The 20,000-nt window shown below is 40.0% G+C and overlaps 1 protein-coding gene across 3 annotated transcripts in view; it reads right to left on the reverse strand.

Annotated features, from left to right (window-relative positions):
- The window catches only part of plxnb3 (plexin B3), a 128,621-nt gene that overhangs the window by 77,007 nt on the left and 31,614 nt on the right, over positions 1 to 20,000 (reverse strand). Inside the window, exon 1 of one of the 3 annotated variants that reach the window (XM_072914482.1) lies at positions 16,501 to 16,538. The exons of the other annotated variants lie outside the window; for them this stretch is intronic. The gene's annotated coding sequence lies outside the window, so the exon portion shown is untranslated. Of the gene's footprint in view, positions 1 to 16,500; positions 16,539 to 20,000 lie in introns of those variants that run through there. 3 annotated transcript variants of the gene reach the window in all.

Below are 20,000 nucleotides of genomic sequence, written 5' to 3' on the forward strand. Positions count from 1 at the left end.
TGAATAGACTTCAAAGACAAGATATTTAACCTTCGAACTGGTAGACGTTGTTATTTTGTGCAAATATTAGCTCATTTGGAACTTGATGCCTGCAACATGCTTCTAAAAAGCTGGCACGCGTCGCAAAAAAGACTGAGAAAGTTGAGGACTGCTCATCAAGTTAAAGTTAAAAAGCTAAAGGACCAATGATTGTCACACACACACTAGGTGTGATGACATTTGTCCTCTGCATTTGACCCATCCCCTTGTTCACCCCCTGGGAGGTGAGGGGAGCAGTGAGCAGCAGCGGTGGCCGCGCCCGGGAATCATTTTGGTGATTTAACCCCCAATTCCAACCCTTGATGCTGAGTGCCAAGCAGGGATGTAATCGGTCACATTTGTATAGTCTTTGGTATGATTTAGACAAACTTTAATGATCCACAAGGGAAATTGCTCCACACAGTAGCTCAGTTACAATGATGGAAAGTGTAAGGATCGAAAGGACAACACAGGTATATGGGGTGATATCCTTTACACACTGATGTCACTCGGCCGGGGTTTGAACTCATGACCTACCAATCTCAGGGCGGACACTCCAACCACTAGGCCGATGAGCAGGTTAAACTAACACTTATTTGGAACATCCTACAGGTGAACAGGCAAATTGGGAACAGGTGGGTGCCATGATTGGGTATAAAAGTAGATTCCATGAAATGCTCAGTCATTCACAAACAAGGATGGGGCGAGGGTCACCACTTTGTCAACAAATGCGTGAGCAAATTGTTTAAGAACAACTTTTCTCAACCAGCTATTGCAAGGAATTTAGGGATTTCACCATCTACGGTCCGTAATATCATCAAAGGGTTCAGAGAATCTGGAGAAATCACTGCACGTAAGCGATGATATCATGGACCTTTGATCCCTCAGGTGGTACTGCATTAAAAAGCGACATCAGTGTGTAAAGGATATCACCACATGGGCTCAGGAACACTTCAGAAAACCACTGTCAGTAACTACAGTTGGTCGCTACATCTGTAAGTGCAAGTTAAAACTCTCCTATGCAAGGCGAAAACCGTTTATCAACAACACCCAGAAACGCCGTCGGCTTCGCTGGGCCGGAGCTCATCTAAGATGGACTGATGCAAAGTGGAAAAGTGTTCTGTGGTCTGACGAGTCCACATTTCAAATTGTTTTTGGAAACTGTGGACGTTGTGTCCTCCGGACCAAAGAGGAAAAGAACCATCCGGATTGTTATAGGCGCAAAGTTGAAAAGCCAGCATCTGTGATGGTATGGGGGCGTATTAGTGCCCAAGACATGGGTAACTTACACATCTGTGAAGGCGCCATTAATGCTGAAAGGTACATACAGGTTTTGGAGCAACATATGTTGCCATCCAAGTTACCAACGTTACCATGGACGCCCCTGCTTATTTCAGCAAGACAATGCTGTAAAAGAGTGCGGGTACTAGACTGGCCTGCCTGTAGTCCAGACCTGTCTCCCATTGAAAATGTGTGGCGCATTATGAAGCCTAAAATACCACAACGGAGACCCCCGGACTGTTGAACAACTTAAGCTGTACATCAAGCAAGAATGGGAAAGAATTCCACCTGAGAAGCTTCAAAAATGTGTCTCCTCAGTTCCCAAACGTTTACTGAGTGTTGTTAAAAGGAAAGGCCATGTAACACAGTGGTGAACATGCCCTTTCCCAACTACTTTGGCACGTGTTGCAGCCATGAAATTCTAATTTAATTATTATTTGCAAAAAAATAAAATAAAGTTTATGAATTTGAACATCAAATATGTTGTCTTTGTAGTGCCTTCAACTGAATATGGGTTGAAAAGGATTTGCAAATCATTGTATTCCGTTTATATTTACATCTAACACAATTTCCCAACTCATATGGAAACGGGGTTTGTACTTACTGAAGTGGACTGACGGAAGTATTCCATTTGAGACGCCAGCGTGGAGGCGGCGGGGCCACAAGGGATGCTTCTGCAGTGTTTTGGGGATCAAACCCGTGAACAAACGATCGCACGTAGGTGCACTCTCACCGTCTTTGTCTATTCCCATCTCAGGCTTCCCCCAAGCCGACTTTCTGGGCCGCCGTGTTCCGATGCTGAATGGACTTTAATTCCCCTATTCAGCGTTTTGTGAACGGCCCGCTAATCCTCTCACGCGGCACATCGCGGCTCGCTGGCGGCTCCAGCGAGACCGTCAATGGGCAGGGTCAGCGGGTCGACCGCGGTCAGCCAGAGACGGACTTGAAAGGGGGATGGGGGTGTCAATCACAAGGCGGCGATGATGCCTTCAGACCTGACATCACGCAGTCGGATGAGGTCATCGCCTCTGAGAGCGACCATCGCTTTCAATACACCAGGGGCGAGAGCAGTGAGCTACACGGAGTCTGCCCCGAACACCGCACTGAAAGCCGAGGAGGCAGCGTGCAGGTAAAAAGGTGTTTAATGGCGACAAAGCCCCAAACCCAAACTAACACCTACAAGCTACGAAACAAAAAGGAAACGCTGGAGCACAGCAAAGACTTGCGAGCCGAGAAGTGGGCCTCATGGATGAACACTCGACTTAAACACTCCTAATTGTCAACATGATGCTGGTGTGTGAAGCAGCACTCAAAAGCTGGGGTCAAGTAAACACAAAAGCAGGAGTGCCACCAAAATAAAAGCACGAGACAGGAACTAAAACACTAAACACAGGAAAATACAAGTAAATATACTAGACAACTTGTCTTTTAGTAGTAAGTAAACAAATACAAACTCCTAATTAGTCTGCTGATGTACAAACCCCGTTTCCATATGAGTTGGGAAATTGTGTTAGATGTAAATATAAACGGAATACAATGATTTGTGAATCCTTTTCAACCCATATTCAATTGAATGCACTACAAAGACAACATATTTGATGTTCAAACTCATAAACTTTATTTTTTTTTGTGCAAATAATAATTAACTTAAAATTCCGTGGCTGCAACACGTGCCAAAGTAGTTGGGAAAGGGCATGTTCACCACTGTGTTACGGCCGGACGGGTCTGGGGAGCGGTACGGGAGCGTGCTGGTGGACGACGGTAGTGCGGTCAACGCCGACCTCCTATTGGACGCCGGCGAGCAGAACCTCTTTGTGATGACCAGCAGCAGGGTAAGAAGTGTGGACGCTCGCCAAGGCCGCCATCTCGTCTCCTTCCTAAACTCATGGATGTCTCTCAGCTGTCCAAGGTCCCTGTGTCGTCATGTGACCAACACGCCGACTGCCAGTCCTGTCTGGCCACCAGGGACCTGTACTGTGGCTGGTGTGTGCTGGAGGGAAGGTAGTCATCTTCTTCATCATGTCACGCTGAAAAGGCCCTGCAGGATTATATATATATATATATATATATATATATATATATATATATATATATATATATATATATATATATATATATATATATATATATATATGTACATATAAACCAAACCAGTGAAGTTGGCACGTTGTGTCCTGACTGGACTACAGGCAGGCCAGTCTAGTACCCGCACTCTTTTACTATGAAGCCACGTTGATGTAACACGTGGCTTGGCATTGTCTTGCTGAAATAAGCAGGGGCGTCCATGGTAACGTTGCTTGGATGGCAACATATGGTGCTCCAAAACCTGTATGTACCTTTCAGCATTAATGGTGCCTTCACAGATGTGTAAGTTACCCATGTCTTGGTCACTAATACACCCCCATACCATCACAGATGCTGGCTTTTACACTTTGCCCCTAGAACAGTCCGTATGGTTCTTTTCCTCTTTGGTCCGGAGGACACGACATCCACAGTTTCCAAATACTCGTCAGACCACAGAACACTTTTCCACTTTGCATCAGTCCATCTTAGATGAGCTCGGGCCCAGTGAAGCGTTTCTGGGTGTTGTTGATAAACGGTTTTCGCCTTGCATAGGAGAGTTTTAACTTGCACTTACAGATGTAGCGACCAACTGTAGTTACTGACAGTGGTTTTCTGAAGTGTTCCTGAGCCCATGTGGTGATATCCTTTACACACTGATGTCGCTTTTTAATGCAGTACCACCTGAGGGATCAAAGGTCCATGATATCATCGCTTACGTGCAGTGATTTCTCCAGATTCTCTGAACCCTTTGATGATATTACGGACCGTAGATGGTGAAATCCCTAAATTCCTTGCAATAGCTGGTTGAGAAAAGTTGTTCTTAAACAATTTGCTCACGCATTTGTTGACAAAGTGGTGACCCTCGCCCCATCCTTGTTTGTGAATGACTGAGCATTTCATGGAATCTACTTTTATACCCAATCATGGCACCCACCTGTTCCCAATTTGCCTGTTCACCTGTGGGATGTTCCAAATAAGTGTTTGATGAGCATTCCTCAACTTTATCAGTATTTATTGCCACCTTTCCCAACTTCTTTGTCACGTGTTGCTGGCATCAAATTTTAAAGTTAATGATTATTTGCACAAAAAAAAAAGTGTTATCAGTTCGAACATCAAATTTGTTGTCTTTGAAGCATATTCAACTGAATATGGCTTGAAAGGGATTTGCAAATCATTGTATTCCGTTTATATTTACATCTAACACAATTTCCCAACTCATATGGAAATGGGGTTTGTATGCAGTGACATATTGTGTCATTTATTTTTTACTGTTACTTTATTCTACCCGCGCTACTTGTTTCCGGCGTGTGCAACTCGACAGATAGTTAACAGAATGAAGGAACGGAAGCTCCAGAAATTTAGTTGACTGATGTTCCTTCTCTTGAATGATCTTCCTTCCTCAGTTGTATTACCTTATTGTAAGTTTGTAAGACTAAAAATATAAATGTTACAACACCCATTGTGTAACATAAATAATGTCTATTGCATATTTGACATGAATAAAATAGAAAGTTTAGTGTTAATAGTGCATAATGGTTGGAGTGTCCGCCCTGAGATCGGGAGGTTGTGAGTTCAAACCCCGGCCGAGTCATACCAAAGACTTAAAAAATGGGACCCATTACCTCCCTGCTTGGCACTCAGCATCAAGGGTTGGAATTGGGGGTTAAATCGGCAAAAATGATTCCCGGGCGCGGCCACCGCTGCTGCCCACTGCTCCCCTCACCTCCCAGGGGGTGATCAAGGGTGATGGGTCGAATGCAGAGAATAATTTCGCCACACCTAGTGTGTGTGTGACAATCATTGGTACTTTAACTTTAACTTTAATACATTCACACGATAAACGACATATGTTTACGCATAGAGAAATTACATTCAAAATTGCACCCAAGGTGTAGCTCTGTCGCCCTCTACTGGTCAAATTCAGCGCTACATCGCCGGAGTAAAACGGACAAAAAAACAAGACGAGCACAAATACAAAAGACATCTCAAAGTCAGCCGTTTCCATACATCCATACTAGGGTTGTCCCCATACCAATATTTTGATAACGGTGCCAAAATGTATTTCGATACTTTTCTAAATAAAGGAGAGCACAAAAAATTTAACTATTGTCATTATTGTAACAAAAAATCTTAGGCTATATTAAACATATGTTTATTATTGTAATTTAGTCCTTAAATAAAATAGTGAACATACTAGACAACTTGTCTTTTAGTAGTAAGTAAACAAGCAAAGGCTCCTAATTAGTCTGCTGACGTATGAAGTAACATATTGTGTCATTTATCTACCTATTATTTTGTCTACATTATGAGGGACAAACTGTAAAAATTGATTATTAATCTACTTGTTCATTTACTGTTAATATCTGCTTACTTTCTGTTTTAACGTGTTCTATCTACACTTCTGTTAAAATGTAATAATCACTTATTCTTCTGTTTGGATGCTTTACATTAGTTTTGGATGATACCACACATTTAGGTATCGATCCGATACCAAGTAGGTGCAGGATCATACATTGGTCATATTCAAAGTCCTCATGTGTCCAGGGACGTATTTCCTGAGTTTATAAATAGAGATGTCCGATAAATGCTTTAAAATGTAATATCGGAAATTATCGGTATTGGTTTCAACCTCCCGATTTTCCCCGGAGCATACTTGCCAACCTTGAGACCTCCGATTTCGGGAGGTGGGGGGTGGGGGCGTGGTCGGGGGTGGGGCGGGGCGTGGTTAAGAGGGGAGGAGTATATTGACAACTAGAATTCACCAAGTCAAGTATTTCATACATATATATACATATATATACATCCTGAAAATATGCAAACAAAACTGTGTTTAGATAATTGATACTTCAAACTTGCATAAATAAATATTAAGGAATATAACATAACTTGGCTTCTGAGAGTTTCAAAATGTAATGAATAAAATGCTAAAGTTGTTGATAAACAAGCAATTATTTTAATAATTAAATATGGTCATTTTAAATGAATTATTATGATCATTTAAAATCAATTATTTCAAATATGTTTATTTTAATGTATAATTCTATGGCTGGATGTAATAAGGAGTCACAAAAAAATACAAATACAAATACAATTAATTTTGATGTTTTTAGCAAAATATAGTAAAAAATTTTTATTTTTTTATTTTTTTTAAATTAATAAATATATTTATTTTTAGGTAAAATAAACATAATAATACAATTTATCTCTAGTCTGGATGATTTAGTTCTTGTCACCCTGTTGTCCTCCCGTCATGAAAAAAGGCTGTCCTCACTCAGGTCCGCATGGAGCTGGAGGGGGCGTGGCTTCCAGCTCGGGCTGAAAATCGGGAGATTTTCGGCAGAATATTTGTCCCGGGAGGTTTTCGGGAGAGGCGCTGAATTTCGGGAGTCTCCTGCAAAATTCGGGAGGGTTGGCAAGTATGCCCGGGAGACTCCCGAATTTCAGTGCCCCTCCCGAAAATCTCACGGGGCAACCATTCTCCCGATTTCCACCCGGACAACATTATTGGGGGCGTGCCTTAAAGGCACTGCCTTTAACGTCCTCTACAACCTGTCGTCACGTCCGCTTTTCCTCCATACAAACAGCGTGCCGGCCCAGTCACATGATATAAGCGGCTTTTACACACACATAAGAGAATGCAAGCATACTTGATCAATAGCCGTATAAACAACTTTAACACTGTTACAAATATGCGCCACACTGTGAACCCACACCAAACAAGAATGACAAACACATTTCGGCAGAACATCCGCACCGTAACACAACAGAACAAATACCCAGAACCCCTTGCAGCACTAACTCTTCCAGGACGCTACGATATACACCACCTGGTTGAAGTTGTTCTCCTATTTTGGAAAACCTTGCTTTTGATTGATTGATTGAGACTTTTATTAGTAGTACAGTACATATTCCGTACAATTGCCCACTAAATGGTAACACCCGAATAAGTTTTTCAACTTGTTTAAGTCGGGGTCCACGTTAATCAATTCATGGTAAAGTTACATTCATCCAGCGGGGCATCACAACAAAATTAGGCATAATAACGTGTTAATTCCACGACTGTATATATCGTTATCTGTTGATATCGGAATCGGTAATTAAGAGTTGGACAATATCGGAATGTCGGCAAAAAAGCCATTATCGGACATCTCCAGTAATAATCACTTATTATTCTGTTGTTTGATAATTTACATTAGTTTTGGATGATACCACACATTTAGGTATCGATCCGATACCAAGTAGTTGCAGGGTCATACATTGGTCGTATTCAAAGTCCAGGGACGTATTTCCTGAGTTTATAAACATAATATGAGTTTTGGAAAAAATAGAAAAAATATTTTGTGACGACTAAAAATATCGATGTACTCATAGTAGTATCGACTAGATACTTGGTATCACTACAGTGGATATCAGGTGTAGATCCACCCATAGCGTTTGTTTACATCGTGTCGCCGGTGTGCTATTGTATCCTCCTGCGGTGTGGAGTGAAGCATGTTTAGCTATTTGTTTTGAACTTTTTACCTGCTTTTTATCTAACAAATTGTTCTTAAGATCATTTGTATTTGCTTTTTAAATATGCATTTTACCTCTGTTTTAAATGTTATTTTACCTCTGTTTTAAATGTGCATTTTACCTCTGTTTTAAATGTTATTTTACCTCTGTTTTAAATGTACATTTTACCTCTGTTTTAAATGTTATTTTACCTCTGTTTTAAATGTTATTTTACCTCTGTTTTAAATGTGCATTTTACCTCTGTTTTAAATGTTATTTTACCTCTGTTTTAAATGTTATTTTACCTCTGTTTTAAATGTGCATTTTACTTCTGTTTTAAATGTGCATTTTACCTCTGTTTTAAATGTTATTTTACCTCTGTTTTAAATGTTATTTTACCTGTTTTAAATGTTATTTTACCTCTGTTTTAAATGTGCATTTTACCTCTGTTTTAAATGTTATTTTACCTCTGTTTTAAATGTTATTTTACCTCTGTTTTAAATGTGCATTTTACTTCTGTTTTAAATGTGCATTTTACCTCTGTTTTAAATGTTATTTTACCTCTGTTTTAAATGTTATTTTACCTCTGTTTTAAATGTTATTTTACATCTGTTTTAAATGTGCATTTTACCTCTGTTTTAAATGTTATTTTACCTCTGTTTCAAATGTGCATTTTACTTCTGTTTTAAATGTGCATTTTACCTCTGTTTTAAATGTTATTTTACCTCTGTTTTAAATGTTATTTTACCTCTGTTTTAAATGTTATTTTACATATGTTTTAAATGTGCATTTTACCTTTGTTTTAAATATTATTTTTACCTCTGTTTTAAATGTTATTTTTACCTCTGTTTTAAATGTTATTCTACCTCTGTTTTAAATGTTATTTTACCTCTGTTTTAAATGTGCATTTTACTTCTGTTTTAAATGTGCATTTTACCTCTGTTTTAAATGTTATTTTACCTCTGTTTTAAATGTTATTTTACCTCTGTTTTAAATGTGCATTTTACCTCTGTTTTAAATGTTATTTTACCTTTGTTTTAAATGTTATTTTACCTCTGTTTTAAATGTTATTTTACCTCTGTTTTAAATGTGCATTTTACTTCTGTTTTAAATGTGCATTTTACCTCTGTTTTAAATGTTATTTTACCTCTGTTTTAAATGTTATTTTACCTCTGTTTTAAATGTTATTTTACCTGTTTTAAATGTTATTTTACCTCTGTTTTAAATGTTATTTTACCTCTGTTTTAAATGTTATTTTACCTCTGTTTTAAATGTGCATTTTACTTCTGTTTTAAATGTGCATTTTACCTCTGTTTTAAATGTTATTTTACCTCTGTTTTAAATGTTATTTTACCTCTGTTTTAAATGTTATTTTACCTCTGTTTTAAATGTTATTTTACCTCTGTTTTAATTGTGCATTTTACCTCTGTTTTAAATGTTATTTTACCTCTGTTTTAAATGTTATTTTACCTCTGTTTTAAATGTTATTTTACCTCTGTTTTAAATGTGCACTTTACTTCTGTTTTAAATGTGCATTTTACCTCTGTTTTAAAAGTTATTTTACCTCTGTTTTAAATGTTATTTTACCTCTGTTTTAAATGTTATTTTACCTCTGTTTTAAATGTTATTTTTACCTCTGTTTTAAATGTTATTTTACCTCTGGTTTAAATGTTATTTTACCTCTGTTTTAAATGTTACTTTACCTCTGTTTTAAATGTTATTTTTTTAGTCTGTCCTTTGCCTGTATTTCTTTGTGGTGTACAGCCCTTTGTCCTTCAACTGTGGTTGTTTTTAAAGGGCTTTATAAATAAAGTTGGTCTGGTATGGTATGGTATTCCTCGTCCTCCAGGGATAATGTTACTTGTAAGGAACTTACTTTATTTGTCCACATGGAGGTGAGGATTAGTGATTTAGAAGTTTGCTAAAACACTGCCAAAATGCGTCTGTTCTCCCTTTTCTGTCTACACGCTGTGTCTGCTTGTAAGTACTCTGAGTGCGTGCGCTGCCGAACATGCTCCACTGTTAGGAACATGTTCCTAACATAGACATCAACACACACTGCTTTGAACATGTTCCTAACATAGAACATCAACACACACTGCATGGAACATCTTCCTAACATAGACAATCAACATGTTCGGGCCAAATGAGAAGCTTTGGTGAGTCGGTTGTGGCCCGCGGGCCGCCAGTTGAAGTAAGGTATTCAAATGTTTGATTCCGGTCGGTGCCTATAAAAACAGCAAATTGAGTGGCGGTCTTGACTCACAGTGTGCGGAACCTTCTTCACCATCACCTACAGAGTTCTTCTTCAAGTCAGAACAAGTCCTGCATGCTGATCTTCACCATGAAACATTCATGGAGTACACGCAGCCGCGCTATCAGCATGGATATCATTAGCAGCCGTCACCGCGTGTTTGATCACATGATCACTCGGGGGAGGGGCACAGCACCCCCCACAGGCCGCGGAGGTCACAGCAGCCTGGCGGCTAAAAGCTTCTGGTTTTTTGGGTTAGTTTGTTTTTTTTCCTTTTGCGACCTCTCAAGAGTTCAGGTCTCCATCAGCAAAATCTGCCAGCTCGGACAAAAAAACGAGGTTGTCATGACAACGCGGACAAAGACGAGTCGGCAGAGGAAGCGGAGAAGAACTCCTCGGCGGGAACAGAGGCGCGCCAGGCGGTTTTTGCGCCCCGCCCTCTTTCTTCCGCCACGCTTGTTCACATATCGACATTACAAAACCCAAAACCAGTGAAGTTGGCAAAGTGTCCGGCCACTAATTTTCTACCACTTGTCCCTGGAAATGGTCAATAAAAAGAGAATACAATGATTTGCTAATCCTTTTCAATTTATATTCAACTGAATCGACTGCAAAGACAAGATATTTAATGTTCACACTGAGAAACTTTGTTATTTTTTTGCAAATATTAGCTCATTTGGAATTTGATGCCAGCAACATGTTTCCAAAAAGCTGGCACGAGTGGCAAAAAAGACTGAGAAAGTTGAAGAATGCTCATCAAACACTTATGTGGAACATCCCACAGGTGGAACAGGCTAATTGGGAACAGGTGGGTGCCATGATTGGGTATAAAAGCAGCTTCTGTGAAATGCTCAGTCATTTACAAACACCACTTTGTCAACAAATGCCTGCGCAAATTGTTTCAGAACAACATTTCTCAACCAGCTATTGCAATTTAGGGATTTCACCATCTACGGTCTGTAATATAATCAAAAGGTTCAGAGAATCTGGAGAAATCATTGCACGTAAGCGGCAATGCCCATGACCTTCGATCCCTCAGGCGGTACTGCATCAAAAAGCGACATCAGTGTGTAAAGGATATCACCACATGGGCTCAGGAACACTTCAGAAACCCACTGTCAGTAACTACAGTTGGTCGCTACATCTGTAAGTGCAAGTTAAAACTCTACTATGCAAAGCCAAAGCCATTTATCAACAACACCCAGAAACGGTTCGCTGGGCCCGAGCTCATCTAAGATGGACTGATGCAAAGTGGAAAAGTGTTCTGTGGTCTGACGAGTCCACATTTCAAATTGTTTTTGGAAAATGTGGACGCCGTGTCCTCCAGACCAAAGAGGAAAAGAACCATCCGGATTGTTCTAGGCGCAAAGTTCAAAAGCCAGCATCTGTGATGGTATGGGGGTGTATTAGTGCCCAAGACATGGGTAACTTACACATCTGTGAAGGCACCATTAATGCTGAAAGGTACATACAGGTTTTGGAGCAACATATGTTGCCATCCAAGCAACGTTATCATAGACGCCCCTGCTTATTTCAGCAAGACAATGCCAAGCCACGTGTTACAACAGCGTGGCTTCATAGTAAAAGAGTGCGGGTACTAGACTGGCCTGCCTGTAGTCCAGACCTGTCTCCCATTGAAAATATGAAGCCTAAAATAGCAGAAGGGAGACTGTTGAACAACTTAAACTGTACATCAAGCAAGAATGGGAAAGAATTCCACTTCAAAAAGGTGTCTCGTTTGGGTGGACAGGTCACACTTCCTGGATGGTACTGAGTTCAGTCATGTGACTTGACACCATGTGACCGCAAAGACTTATGGCTAACATCCTGAGCATGAAGTGTTGTTTGTCAACTGACAAAAATATTTAAAAAAAATTCCACATCGAAAATGTTTTAAATCCTATTAATCCGCTTCAGGACACACAAATATTACCACAAAAACAGTGTGTTTCATTTTCTTAATCAAAGTACTCGCAATTTTCCTTATTTGTATTTTTTATTAAATGTTTGACAGGGCGATAAGTGAATTTTGGCAAACATTTTCATTGAAAAAAAACAATCATAAAACGCCAAGTATTAATGCGCGAGTTCAACACCAGCTAGTGAATGTTGTTTGTCAGCAATGTCAACAATCCAAACAAATTCTGGAGAGGTTTCAGCCTTCTGTTAGCTTGCAATGCTAACGCTAAAAATAATGCTAACAACAAAGACAAACAAAAATGAGGCTACGTCACTCTCGTCGTAACTCTGCTTCGACTAAGAAAGAACGTTGTGAACCAGACAAATAGAAACTATTTAAACAGGACAGTCCAAATAATGTCTTCTTACCGCCACATGGACAATGCACAATGTTAACTAGCTCGCTAACAACCTAGCAAACCTGATACAACATTGTTTATATTTTTATTGTCCTCCCGTTTAAGTCCTGCGGGTGTCAGTAACGTCAACAATCCAAACAAATTCGGAAGAAGTTTCAGCCTTCTATTAGCTTGCTATGCTAACGCTAAAAATAATGCTAACAACAAAGACAAACAAAAATGAGGCTACTTCACTCTCGTCGTAACTCTTCATTGACTGAGAAAGAACGTTGTGAACCCGACAAAATAACAAAACGTGTTTTAAACAGGACAGTCCAAATAATGTCTTCTTACCGCCACATGGACAATGCACAATGTTAGCTAGCTCGCTAACGACGTATCAAATCTGATACGACATTGCTTACGTTTTTATTGTCCTCCCGCTTAAGTCCTGCGGGTGTCAGTAACGTCAACAATCCAAACAAATTCGGAAGAAGTTTCAGCCTTCTGTTAACTTGCTATGCTAATGCTAAAAATAATGCTAACAACAAAGACAAACAAAAATGAGGCTACGTCACTCTCGTCGTAACTCTGTTTCGACTAAGACAGAACGTTGTGAACCCGACAAAATAACAAAAAGTGTTTTGAATAGGACAATCCAAATAATGTCTTCTTACTGCCACATGGACAATGCACAATGCTAGCTAGCTCGCTAACAACCAAGCAAATCTAATACGACATTGTTTATATTTCTATTGTCCTCCCGCTTAAGTCCTGTGGGTGTCTGTAACGTCAACAATCCAAACAAATTAGGATGAATAAGTTTCAGCCTTCTGTTAGCTTCCAATGCTAACGCTAAAAATAATGCTAACAACAAGGACAAACAAAAATGAGGCTACTTCCCTCTCGTCGTAATTCTTTATTGACTGAGAAAGAACGTTGTGAACCCCACAAAATAACAAAACGTGTTTTAAACAGGACAGTCCAAATAATGTCTTCTTACCGCCACATGGACAATGCACAATGTTAGCTAGCTTGCTAACAACGTATCAAATCTGATACGACATTGCTTACGTTTTTATTGTCTTCCCGCTTAAGTCCTGCGGGTGTCAGTAACGTCAACAATCCAAACAAATTCGGAAGAAGTTTCAGCCTTCTGTTAACTTGCTATGCTAACACTAAAAATAATGCTAACAACAAAGACAAACAAAAATGAGGCTACTTCACTCTCGTCGTAACTCTGCTTTGACTAAGAAAGAACGTTGTGAACCAGACAAATAGAAACTATTTAAACAGGACAGTCCAAATAATGTCATCTTACTGCCACATGGACAATGCACAATATTAGCTAGCTTGCTAACAACCTAGCAAATCTGATACAGCATTGCTTATGTTTTTATTGTCCTCTCGCTTAAGTCCTGCGGGTGTCAGTAACGTCAACAATCCAAACAAATTCGGGAGAAGTTTCAGCCCTCTGCTAGCTTGCGATGCTAACGCTAAAAATAATACCAACAACAAAGACAAACAAAAATGAGGCTACGTCACTCTCGTCGTAACTCTGCTTCGACTAAGACAGAGCGTTGTGAACCCGACAAATAGAAACTATTTAAACAGGACAGTCCAAATAAAGTAATCTTACCGCCACATGGACAATGCACAAAGTTAGCTAGCTTGTTAACAATGTGGCAAATCTGATACGACATTGCTTACGTTTTTATTGTCCTCCCGCTTAAGTCCTGCGGGTGTCAGTAACGTCAACAATCCAAACAAATTCGGAAGAAGTTTCAGCCTTCTGTTAAATTGCAATGCTAACGCTAAATATAATGCTAACAACAAAGACAAACAAAAATGAGGCTACGTCACTCTCGTCGTAACTCTGTTTCGACTAAGACAGCACGTTGTGAACCCGACAAAATAAAAAAAAGTATTTAAACAGGACAATCCAAATAATGTCATCTTACTGCCGCATGGACAATGCACAATGTTAGCGAGCTTGCTAACAACCTAGCAAATCTGATACAACATTGCTTACGTTTTTATTGTCCTCCCGCTTAAGTCCTGCGGGTGTCAGTAACGTCAACAATCCAAACAAATTCGGGAGAAGTTTCATCCTTCTCTTAGCTTGCGATGTGCCGCTAAAAATAATGCTAACAACAAAGACAAACAAAAATGAGGCTACGTCACTCTCGTCGTAACTCTGCTTCGACTAAGACAGAACGTTGTGAACCCGACAAATAGAAACTATTTAAACAGGACAGTCCAAATAATGTCTTCTTACCGCCACATGGACAATGTATTTAAACAGGACAATCCAAATAATGTCTTCTTACTGCCACATGAACAATGTATTTAAACAGGACAATCCAAATAATGTCTTCTTACTGCCACATGGACAATGTATCTAAACAGGACAATCCAAATAATGTCTTCTTACTGCCACATGGACAATGTATTTAAACAGGACAATCCAAATAATGTCTTCTTACTGCCACATGGACAATGTATTTAAACAGGACAATCCAAATAATGTCTTCTTACTGCCACATGGACAATGTATTTAAACAGGACAATCCAAATAATGTCTTCTTACTGCCACATGGACAATGTATTTAAACAGGACAATCCAAATAATGTCTTCTTACTGCCACATGGACAATGTATTTGAACAGGACAATCCAAATAATGTCTTCTTACTGCCCCATGGACAATGTATTTAAACAGGACAAACCAAATAATGTCTTCTTACCGCCACATGGACAATGTATTTAAACAGGACAATCCAAATAATGTCTTCTTACCGCCACATGGACAATGTATTTAAACAGGACAGTCCAAATAATGTCTTCTTACTGCCACATGGACAATGTATTTAAACAGGACAATCCAAATAATGTCTTCTTACCCCCACATGGACAATGTATTTAAACAGGACAATCCAAATAATGTCTTCTTACTGCCACATGGACAATGTATTTGAACAGGACAATCCAAATAATGTCTTCTTACTGCCACATGGACAATGTATTTAAACAGGACAATCCAAATAATGTCTTCTTACCGCCACATGGACAATGTATTTAAACAGGACAGTCCAAATAATGTCTTCTTACTGCCACATGGACAGTGTATTTAAACAGGACAATCCAAATAATGTCTTCTTACCCCCACATGGACAATGTATTTAAACAGGACAATCCAAATAATGTCTTCTTACTGCCACATGGACAATGTATTTGAACAGGACAATCCAAATAATGTCTTCTTACTGCCCCATGGACAATGTATTTAAACAGGACAAACCAAATAATGTCTTCTTACCGCCACATGGACAATGTATTTAAACAGGACAATCCAAATAATGTCTTCTTACCCCCACATGGACAATGTATTTAAACAGGACAATCCAAATAATGTCTTCTTACCCCCACATGGACAATGTATTTAAACAGGACAATCCAAATAATGTCTTCTTACTGCCACATGGACAATGTATTTGAACAGGACAATCCAAATAATGTCTTCTTACTGCCACATGGACAATGTATTTAAACAGGACAGTCCAAATAATGTCTTCTTACTGCCACATGGACAGTGTATTTAAACAGGACAATCCAAATAATGTCTTCTTACCCCCACATGGACAATGTATTTAAACAGGACAATCCAAATAATGTCTTCTTACTGCTACATGGACAATGTATTTGAACAGGACAATCCAAATAATGTCTTCTTACTGCCACATGGACAATGTATTTGAACAGGACAATCCAAATAATGTCTTCTTACTGCCACATGGACAATGCACAATGTTAGCGAGCTTAACACATAACACCACATTGCTAAAGTTTTAATGCACAGCTGACCTTTGACCCTTCATGTCACACCGATTGATTGATTGATTGATTATCAACCCTGTCCAGTTCTCAGAACCACGGAGAGAGCAATAGCAGTGTGGTTCTGATCCAGCGGAACGGACCCAGGTGAGCGTCATGTGACGGATCACGTGGTCCGGTTCTGGACCGCGTCCGTCATGACGGCACAGAAAGGAATGGCGGAGTCAGCACAATTAGCTGTCAATCAAAGAGAGAGACTCACTGGAAGCAGCAGACGCTCCGTCGTCCTTTCATCCTCCGACACGAGGCGAGAAGACGGAGACGGCAGCCTCAGACAGATGGAGAGCGCGAGGGGGGCGGGGCCAGGGTGTGGGCGTAAGCCGCCTATTGTCAAACGCACATTGTTATACTGAAGAGAGAGAGCTGGGGGGATAGGGGGCGGGGCCTCACTCGAAGGCGTGTTCTGCCAGTGTGGGGGGGTGTGGCCTGGGTCTTTAATACTTAATCAGCAGCTGGAGGCGTGACGTTAGAGAGAGAGAGAGGCGGTCGAGCGAGGACATAAATCATTGCCTGGTGTCTTTTATGTGAACAAGGACACGCCCCCAAAACACCTTCGCTACTCGCCATCATGGAGGATCCACTTTTACGCTTTGTGTCACCATCAACACACACGCACCTTTCTAACATAGATCACTACATGGAACATGTTCCTAATATACAAACCCCGTTTCCATATGAGTTGGGAAATTGTGTTAGATGTAAATATAAACGGAATACAATGATTTGCAAATCCTTTTCAACCCATATTCAATTGAATGCACTACAAAGACAAGATATTTGATGTTCAAAACTTTATTATTTTTATGCAAATAATAATTAACTTAGAATTTCATGGCTGCAACACGTGCCAAAGTAGTTGGGAAAGGGCAGGTTCACCACTGTGTTACATGGCCTTTCCTTTTAACAACACTCAGTAAACGTTTGGGAACTGAGGAGACACATTTTTGAAGCTTCTCAGGTGGAATTCTTTCCCATTCTTGCTTGATGTACAGCTTAAGTTGTTCAACAGTCCGGGGGTCTCCGTTGTGCTATTTTAGGCTCCGTAATGCGCCACACATTTTCAATGGGAAACAGGTCTGGACAACAGGCAGGCCAGTCTAGTACCCGCACTCTTTTACTATGAAGCCACGTTGATGTAACACGTGGCTTGGCATTGTCTTGCTGAAATAAGCAGGGGCGTCCATGGTAACGTTGCTTGGATGGCAACATATGTTGCTCCAAAACCTGTATGTACCTTTCAGCATTAATGGCGCCTTCACAGATGTGTAAGTTACCCATGTCTTGGGCACTAATACACCCCCATACCATCACAGATGCTGGCTTTTCAACTTTGCGCCTATAACAATCCGGATGGTTCTTTTCCTCTTTGGTCCGGAGGACACGACATCCACAGTTTCCAAAAACAATTTCAAATGAGGACTCGTCAGACCACAGAACATTTTTCCACTTTGTATCAGTCCATCTTAGATGAGCTCAGGCCCAGCGAAGCCGACGGCGTTTCTGGGTGTTGTTGATAAACGGTTTTCGCCTTGCATAGGAGAGTTTTAACTTGCACTTACAGATGTAACGACCAACTGTAGTTACTAACAGTGGGTTTCTGAAGTGTTCCTGAGTCCATGTGGTGATATCCTTTACACACTGATGTCGCTTGTTGATGCAGTACAGCCTGAGGGATCTTAGCTGCTTACGTGCAGTGATTTCTCCAGATTCTCTGAACCCTTTGATGATATTACGGACCGTAGATGGTGAAATCCCTAAATTCCTTGCAATAGCTGGTTGAGTAAGGTTTTTCTTAAACTGTTCAACAATTTGCTCACGCATTTGTTGACAAAGTGGTGACCCTCGCCCCATCCTTGTTTGTGAATGACTGAGCATTTCATGGAATCTACTTTTATACCCAATCATGGCACCCACCTGTTCCCAATTTGCCTGTTCACCTGTGTGATGTTTCAAATAAGTGTTTGATGAGCATTCCTCAACTTTATCAGTATTTATTGCCACCTTTCCCAACTTCTTTGTCACGTGTTGCTGGCATCAAATTCTAAAGTTAATGATTATTTGCAAAAAAAAAATTTTTTAATCACTTTGAACATCAAATATGTTGTCTTTGTAGCATATTCAACTGAATATGGATTGAAAATAATTTGCAAATCATTGTATTCCGTTTATATTTACATCTAACACAATTTCCCAACTCATATGGAAACAGGGTTTGTAAAATTACGACTTTTGTCTTGTAAAATTATGACTTTTATCATAGTTTTGCCAAAATACTGAGTTTTTCTTTTAAAATTGTGACTTTTGGTGGGTAAAATTCAGACTTCAACCACGATATTGCCAAGATTTTGAGTTTTTCTCGTAAAATTCAGACTTTTGTCAAGTAAAATTCTACCTTTTATCATAATTTGGCAAGCGTTTGAGTTTTTCTTGTTAAATTGTGACTTTGGTTGGGTAAAATTTAGACTTCTATCAAGATTTTTAGTTTTTCTTGTACAATTTCCGACTTATCATAAAATCCCCAGTGTTGATGTTTCCCAGCATCGGCAGCACTCATGTGGCCCACAGACCGTGAGACCTGCTACCGCCACCGTGCTCGACTGTAAGCAAGATGCCGATTATCTTGCCAGAAATGTGACAATAATGGCTGCTTTGGACTGATTTTCATTGCTTAGTGTATGGATGCTGCAGTACAAGCTGCACACTGACTACTCACAGGTTTATTTTCCACTGCCTCTGGACAAGTGAGACTGTGAGAACAATGACATGTGGAGGCTGGGTTCTTTGTTGTATCATGTGTTGACTAAACCTAAACACCCTTGATGTCACACATAAACACTTGTTTGTGGATTATTGATGTATGTGTGTGTGTGTGTGTGTGTGTGTGTGTGTGTGTGGGCAACACTTTTGTTTTTGGGGGTCAATTTATGTGAATGTTGTGTGATTTAACAGCAACACAATATTTATATGCGCTGCTCCACCAGCTGTCCTCACACACACACACACACACACACACACACACACACACACACACACACACACACACACACACACACACACACACACACACACACACACACACACACACACACACGCCCCTCAGGCTGTGTATGTGTTGCCTCTTTGTGCGTTTGATTGATGTGCATGTGTGTGCAGTGGTGCATGTGACCTGTGTGTGTGTGTGTGTGTGTGATTAATATTACATGAGGGTCTCAAGTAAAAGTGGACAAACGCTCCCAGATGAGCTCCGCACACACACACACACGCACACACACACACACGATTGAGTAAATTCAGGAAAGTGTGTTGTGACACTCTGTCATCTCACTGACACACACCAGCAGTGTTGACAGTCATGTCACACATCACCATGACAACCGTGTGTGTGTGTGTGTATGTGTGTGTGTGTGTGTGTGTGGTAAAACACATATCCAAATTGGAACAATTAGCAGCTGATTCCCATCATGCACCGGGTCCTGATCATGTGACTCCCATTCAAATATTGAAAGGTTTCAAACAAATGTCCTGTGTGACAACAACACTGCCCTTTATTCTCAATAAATATGTGATTAGTCACCATTAATCACATTTCACAAGTGTGATTAATTAGATAAAATATATATATATATATATATATATATATATTAGACACATGACTATATTACATATCCATGGACTAGACTGGCCTGCCTGTAGTCCAGACCT

This window comes from Nerophis lumbriciformis, linkage group LG01, assembly GCF_033978685.3.
Source record: "Nerophis lumbriciformis linkage group LG01, RoL_Nlum_v2.1, whole genome shotgun sequence".
Classification (NCBI taxonomy): Eukaryota; Metazoa; Chordata; class Actinopteri; order Syngnathiformes; family Syngnathidae; genus Nerophis; species Nerophis lumbriciformis.